The following is a 7,168-nucleotide window of genomic DNA, read 5'->3' on the forward strand; positions in this document are numbered from 1 at the left end:
TTTCCTATTTTGAATGACTAAATTTCTGAACTTTTTTTAATAAATAAATCTTTGAACTTTTAATAGATAAACTATCAAACTTTTAGAAATTGATTACTTACATCTATTAATTTGACCAAACCCTACGTCATTCAAACCTCTTGTATACAACACCATTACTCCCCCTCCCATCCCCTGTCACCTCTAGCCGCCCCATCATTGTCTGCTTCTTTACACGGCCATCATCGTTGTTGATCCTTGCTATTGATCTTCCCCTTTTTGATTCTTTTGCGTTTCTGTCTCCTTTTTAATCTTTCTATACATACTCTATTAAATTGTTGTAAATGAGGGGGAATCTAAAGACAAAAAGTCAGATTAAAAAGAGGGAGATCGAGTCACAAGGTTCGGGAACAATAAACTTGATTTAGTTTTTTTTTTTTTCTTTTAAAACTTCCCAACCTATTATAAAAAATGTAAGTAATCAACTTTTAAAAGTTCGACGGTTTATTTGTTAAAAGAATATCGATATTAGTATCAAATTAACTATTTAAAAATTCTTGTTTTTTATGTAATTTCTTTGATTCAATTTTTTTATTATAATTTAGTTTAGGTCTAATAATGAATTAATTTATTTTTGGTTTAATAATATAATTTTTTATAAAGATAATAATTAAATATTCTATTAGAACTCAACAATTATCCTAATTATATTTTATATTTTTTATATTTAAAATATGATGTTTATCCTGTACATGGTTATATTTATCTGCAATTAGTTATGTGAATTAAAAATAGAGGTTAAATAAGTTGTACTTATGTATAATTTACTTGTAATCCTGAATTATATAAGTAATATGTATCAACAAACACTACTTCATACATAAAAAAAACGGTTTTTAAGAGTTTTTGTCAAATTATTTATAATATAGATACATAATGAAAGAAAAGGAGGGTGACCATAAGGACACGATGCTTGTCACAATGGCATTTGAAAAACATAGTGATTGCTTCATATTATATCAAAGAAAGTGAACAAAAATGAATAAAACTATGTCACTTATAATCAAGATTGTCTTTGAAACTACTTAACATATATTTGGATCAAAATGTACATTTTAAATGGCACATGATTACTTTATTTATGTTTTGGTTCATGTGATAGAATTAGCCTAACTCACTAATCTAGAGGAGTTGGATTTAACTGAAAATTATCTCAACGACACACCAAGTATCCAAGGTAAAAGGAGATCTAGTCATGGTAACTTGTGCATGTTTCAAAAATATGAAGAAACAAAAATGGTTTCATAAAAGTTGCTTGTTTTTCTACAGAATGTACGAGATTATCGAGATTGAAAAAATTGAAGAGTATAAGTCTTCAACATAACAATTTCAACAATAGCATCATTTCATGTTTAAGTGCTCTCCTATCCCTCAAAACTCTTGCTCTTTCAAGTGGTTTTTTATCAGGAGGTTCTTTTCCCATCAAATGTATGTTCTAGACGACTAAATTTTATTTTTACTATTATTTATTGATTTCCCTTTTTAAATGGTTAGAGTGTAAAATGAGTGTTTAAAAAAATTTAATTGGTTAAATTGCAATAAGAAGTTGGGCAAATTGCATAGGAATATAACAATTTTGGTCTTATTCATATTTTGTGTAAGATACTTTCAAATGTTAATTCTTACCCAAGGAATTGGACCAACTCATGCAATTTTCTTTAAGAAGTATGCCCGTTTTTGGTCTAGACCTCATATTTTCGAAAAGAAAAAAGAAGAAGTAACAAATGTATAAACTACTTCATATTGGCTTTTAAGGGACATTGTGATCCAGAGGAAGGAAACACACGTAAATTACTCTTCAAAATTGTTGTGTTCGTTATCATATAAATCAACTGAAGTTTAAAACTAATTTCTAGAGAGAAGTGTAAAAAAACTCATCAAATTTTCCTTTTTAAATGACTAAATTTTTGGACTTTTTCTTAACAAATAAATCTTTGAACTTCTTTTTGATTACTTACATTTATTAATTTGACCAAACCCTACGTCATTCACACATCTTGCATGCAATTTCATTACCCCTCCCCCCCTCCTACCGTTGTTCGCTTTTTACACGGCCATCACCGTTGTTGGTCCTTGCTATTGATCTTCCTCTTTTTGATTCTTTTTTGTTTTGCATGTCTCTCTCCTTTTTGATCTTTCCATACATACTCTATTAAGTTGTTGTAAAAAAAGGAGAATCAAAAGACAAAAAACCAGATAAAAAAAGGGAGATCGAGTCACAACGTTCGGAACAACAAAACCATATAGAAAAATGAATGTAACCAACTTTTAAAAAGTTTAACGGTTTATTTGTTAAAAAATATTCAAAAACTTAATTATTCAAAATGAAAAAATTTGATGGTTTATTAATTTTAAAAAAAGTTCCAGGCTTTAAATTTAATCATTCAAAATAACAAAATATTTTGAATTTTTCCGAACTTTTCCCACTTTCTAGATGAAAATTTTGGATTTGTTTAGAATTTTTGTCATAATAAACAGTTAATCATGTTTTAAAATCTCTTAGCTAAATAATAATCAAATTTTTAAAAAATAATGTGCTTGGTATCGTTTAACAATCTAAAACAATAAATGATTTTTAATATAACAAAATTTTTATCATAAGAATTGCTTAAAAAGTTCGTGACATTATTTTTTAAGACACAATTGACTATTTTTTATTTTAAATTATTTAAGTTGTAAAAGAATTATCATTATAAAAGCTAACTCGCTTTTTATAAAAGAATCACATTTTATTAAAATGATAATAACAACTCAATTGTGTATGTGTCTCTTTATTTATTTCAAAGCTGCTTCATTTATCTGATCTAGAAATCCTCCTCTTAAGCGAAAATCATTTCAATGGAACACTACCAATGGAAGGTAAGCATTATTTCTTCATCCTTTCACAACATTATTGTTATTTTTAATGTTTTTGTTTAAATACGTATATTAATCCCTATTTCACTCTTGTTGTTTTCTAGCTTTCACATCTTTTCACCATCTGGAGGTCTTAGATTTGAGTCGGAACAATTTTGTTGGGAGCATCCCATTAACAATAAATGCATCATTACCTTCCATTAGAGCTGTCTCATTTGCTTACAACAACCTCAACGGCTCGTTACTTGGTATGTTATCTATAACATTTACAATTTTCTATTTGGATTGTTCAAGACAACCGTACAAATGGAAAAGTTCATGTAGCATATATAGCTACATCCATGTACACTTTCCGTTACATTACATTAGCCCGATATAGTTGATCTTTTACCTCATATATATGGCCATGCAAGTGTGAGTTGTTACATTACATTAGCCTGGTTGTTTTATTTAATTATTTTCTTTTCACAGGTTTATGTGAGTTGAAGAACCTCCAAGAGTTGGATCTTAGTCACAACGTGTTGGAGGAAAACCTGCCTCACTGTTTCAATAGTCTATCATCTCTTAAGTTGTTGGATATTTCTTCAAATCAATTCACGGGAACACTTCCGCCATCACTAATCGCCAATCTCACATCTCGAGTATGTTGATTTTAGTGATAACAAATTTGAAGGTGCATTCTCATTTAGCTCATTCTCCAGTCATACAAAGCTAGAGGTAGTTATATTTAAATACAACAATGACAAATTTGAGATGGAAACAGAAGAGCCTATGGGTTGGATTCCAAAGTTTCAGTTGAAAGTTCTTGTGCTATCTAGGTGCATTATAAATAGGCTCAAAGGAAGTGTTGTTCCTGGGTTTCTTCTTCACCAATGCATGTTAAGGGCAATAGACCTGTCACACAACTCTTTGAGGGGACAGTTTCCGAATTGGTTGATTGAGAATAGTACAATGTTGGAAACACTTATTCTAAGGAACAACTCATTTGGTGGTACTATTAGTATGCCGCTGCATACTCATGCTAACCTAACGTGGTTGGATATGTCCGAAAATATGATTTTACGTACCATTCCAGGTGATATTGAAAAGTTCTTTCCAAATTTATGGTATTTAAATTTGTCCAGGAATTCTGTAGATGGTTCCATCCCATCTTCAATTGGTGATCTAATTTGGTTAACGGTACTGGATGTATTTGATAATGAGTTGTCAGGAGAAGTACCAAAAGGATTGTTTACAAATAGCCCAAGCTTAGGATATTGAAATTATCAAAGAACCTATTGCATGGCATGGTACTTTCAGGAAACTTAAGCTTTGGTGATATTCATTCTCTTACCTTAGATAACAATTGTTTCATAGGGATAATTGGCAATATGACCAGCAAAGAACATCATTTGGATAATATGAGGACTATGGATATTAGCAATAACTTTTTTACAGGTAGAATCCCCCATTGGATAAGCAACATGAGTTACGAGTTTGAACTTGTGCAAGAAATAATAGTTTGGAAGGCTCGTTTCCTTGCGGAAAAACACCATTCTCGTTTCTGGATATCTCACAAAATTCTTTCTCGGGGCCCATCCCGACTTGCTTAAGTTTGACATACATGAGGCATCTTCATTTGGGTTCCAATAGGTTCACCGGATCAATACCCAATGTCTTTCATAATTTGACTCGTTTTTTAACTTTGGATATAGGCAAAAACTCCCTGTCAGGACGGATACCCGGATTTCTTGGTAATCTATCCGAATTAAGGATTCTTATTTTGAGAGAAAATAACTTCAGTGGTTCTATTCCGAAGCAGTTGTGCCAATTAAGTAATGTGAGTTTGATAGATTTATTCGGTAACTCTATCTTTGGTCCAATACCTGGTTGCCTCCAAAATATTATAAGCCCTATCAACCCTGTTTTGAGAGAAGAAACAATTCCCTTATATGAGAGTGCCTCTTGGTACTATCAGAGTGTTCTGTTTATAAAGTATGATTTACTATTATTGTCAGATATATCAAAAATACAAGACGAAGTTCAGTTTACAATAAAAACTCAATCTCGCTCCTACAAGGGTCACATTCTTGATTTGATGGTGGGATTGGATCTATCATGTAACAAACTAGTTGGTGAAATCCCAAAAAAACTAGGGTTATTAACCCAGATTCACTCTTTGAATCTGTCTCACAATCAGTTGACAGGAACCATTCCAATGCAATTCTCAAATCTTAAAAATATAGAGAGCTTGGACCTCTCTTACAATGGTTTAAGTGGCAAAGTTCCATCAGAACTAATTAAGCTGAATTCTCTTGCTTATTTTAATGTTTTTTACAACAATCTATCAGGAAGACTCCCGGATATGAAAGCACAGTTTAGTACCTTTACCAATGAGAGCTATGAAGGGAATCCACTTCTTTGTGGACCACCACTAGAGAAGAAATGCACGTCTACATCATAGGTGACCGATGCATCATGTAAAGAAGGCCTTGATAAATGGTATGAGATCGATATGGTATCCTTCTACGGAAGTTCTGGTGCGACATGGGTTGTGTTCCTCTTGGGATTTGTTGGTGTTCTTTACATCAATCCTTATTGGCGTAGAAGGTGGCTAGACTTGGTTGAAGAATGTATGTATACAATTTATTACTTCCTTGATGATTCAGTAAGGAAGCTGTCGACGCTCTTTTGTAAATAGTTGTGTGATTTATGTATTGGTATATTTATGTTATAAATAAATGTATAAGAAGACTCTGGGTAAAAGAAAAGTTTCATTTATGGTAGCAAAAATGAAAGTATCGTGATTTGTTATTATACTTGAGTTACATTGTTGTTCCTGTAAATCTGAACAAATCCATAGAATATGAATGAACTTCACATGTTATTTCCAGTGATGGCAATTGAGCCATCAAGAGTGTGGTTTGTTGGAACATATTTCCCATGCTTGAAGGCTAAAGTGGTCAACACATCTGCCTTAACAAGTATAAAAGCAAATGTTCCATAACTGCTTCTGGCCTCTCCTTTCCTACAAGATTGGCCCAACATTGCTGCATGTTGATTGTCTAAACATCTAGAATATCCAAATTCTGAAAAATCAACCATCCATTAATTTCATATATGGCCATTTAACAGAAATTTTATAGCATATAAATAAATTTAGGATAGAGAATTTTCCGTTTTTATCCTCCAAAATTATTTTGGATTCTACTGGAACCAACTTTTGATTAAAAAAAAAAGGGATCTTCAAAATCTCTATTTTTGTGATAACCATGAAAGTTTTATCATAATAATAGAAAGAAGCATGAAATATTAAAGTTTAGGGTAACAAATGATAAGACTGAAAGCCAAAGGGCCTGTCTTGCCATTCGTTCAAAAGGAATATCGACAGAGGCAACAAATAAATTTACCTTCTTCTCTGACCTGTGACTTTGGATAACGGAAACGGTTCGATAATCACTCATATAAATACATCACATGACTTGCATCCATTTCAAACAGTAAGGGTTAATAGTCTCTACTTTAAAACCTTGGTTATAGATTCATCATGTTAAACCGTTATTAGTCAATAGCATTTCACATGGATTTAAAATAAACAAACATATTGCATCAAGTGAGGCTTTTGATCTAATACATATATAGTATTAATATTTTAATAAATCATTTTATTTATATAACAATTTTAAAAACGAATATTCTAAATGGAAACTTGGAGGTTTACCATAAAGTCATTTGTATATGTGGGTGATACATACTCCAATACAAGACAATAACGTTATTTCTACAAGAGAGACAAGTAGATGGAGTGGTTGGCAATGGGGTTTGCCTGGATTGAGATTGACCATTGACTTAACGTGTTACAAGTATTATGTAATATTCCTAAAACAAATGAAAATTTGTTGGAACATGAAAATGTTTTTGTTTCATTCACATTCAATGTCGCTAAAGGGGTGATTCACTACAAAACCGTTACAGAAGTTGGTGGGAAACTCAAATCAGTGACAGATTAGCCATGTATTTCTGGATGATCCCCTTATATTTTCTTGAAAAACATTGGGTTCTACCAAACCATTAGTATTTTCTGATGGATATTTTCATAATCCTGTATTGAAGTTGTAAGAGTCATAAAAATTACTAATTTGACACTTGGACAGAATATACACAAATTATATGCATTAATTTGTACACAGAACATACTAAGTGGACAGAACATAATATATACATGTGTGATATATAACAGAAAATACCAACTGTTGGAGAAAGAAATAATATACATACAGACAATAATAGCTAT

The 7,168-nt window shown here is 31.5% G+C and overlaps 1 pseudogene; it reads left to right on the top strand.

Moving 5' to 3' along the window:
* The first annotated feature begins 2,816 nt into the window (after positions 1-2,816).
* LOC112503906 lies at positions 2,817-5,656 on the top strand (annotated as a pseudogene).
* Positions 5,657-7,168: the final 1,512 nt, after the last annotated feature.

The sequence above is a fragment of the Cynara cardunculus genome, unplaced genomic scaffold (genome assembly GCF_001531365.2).
Source record: "Cynara cardunculus var. scolymus isolate 2C unplaced genomic scaffold, CcrdV1 Un_Scaffold_4114, whole genome shotgun sequence".
In the NCBI taxonomy this organism is placed as follows: domain Eukaryota; kingdom Viridiplantae; phylum Streptophyta; class Magnoliopsida; order Asterales; family Asteraceae; genus Cynara; species Cynara cardunculus.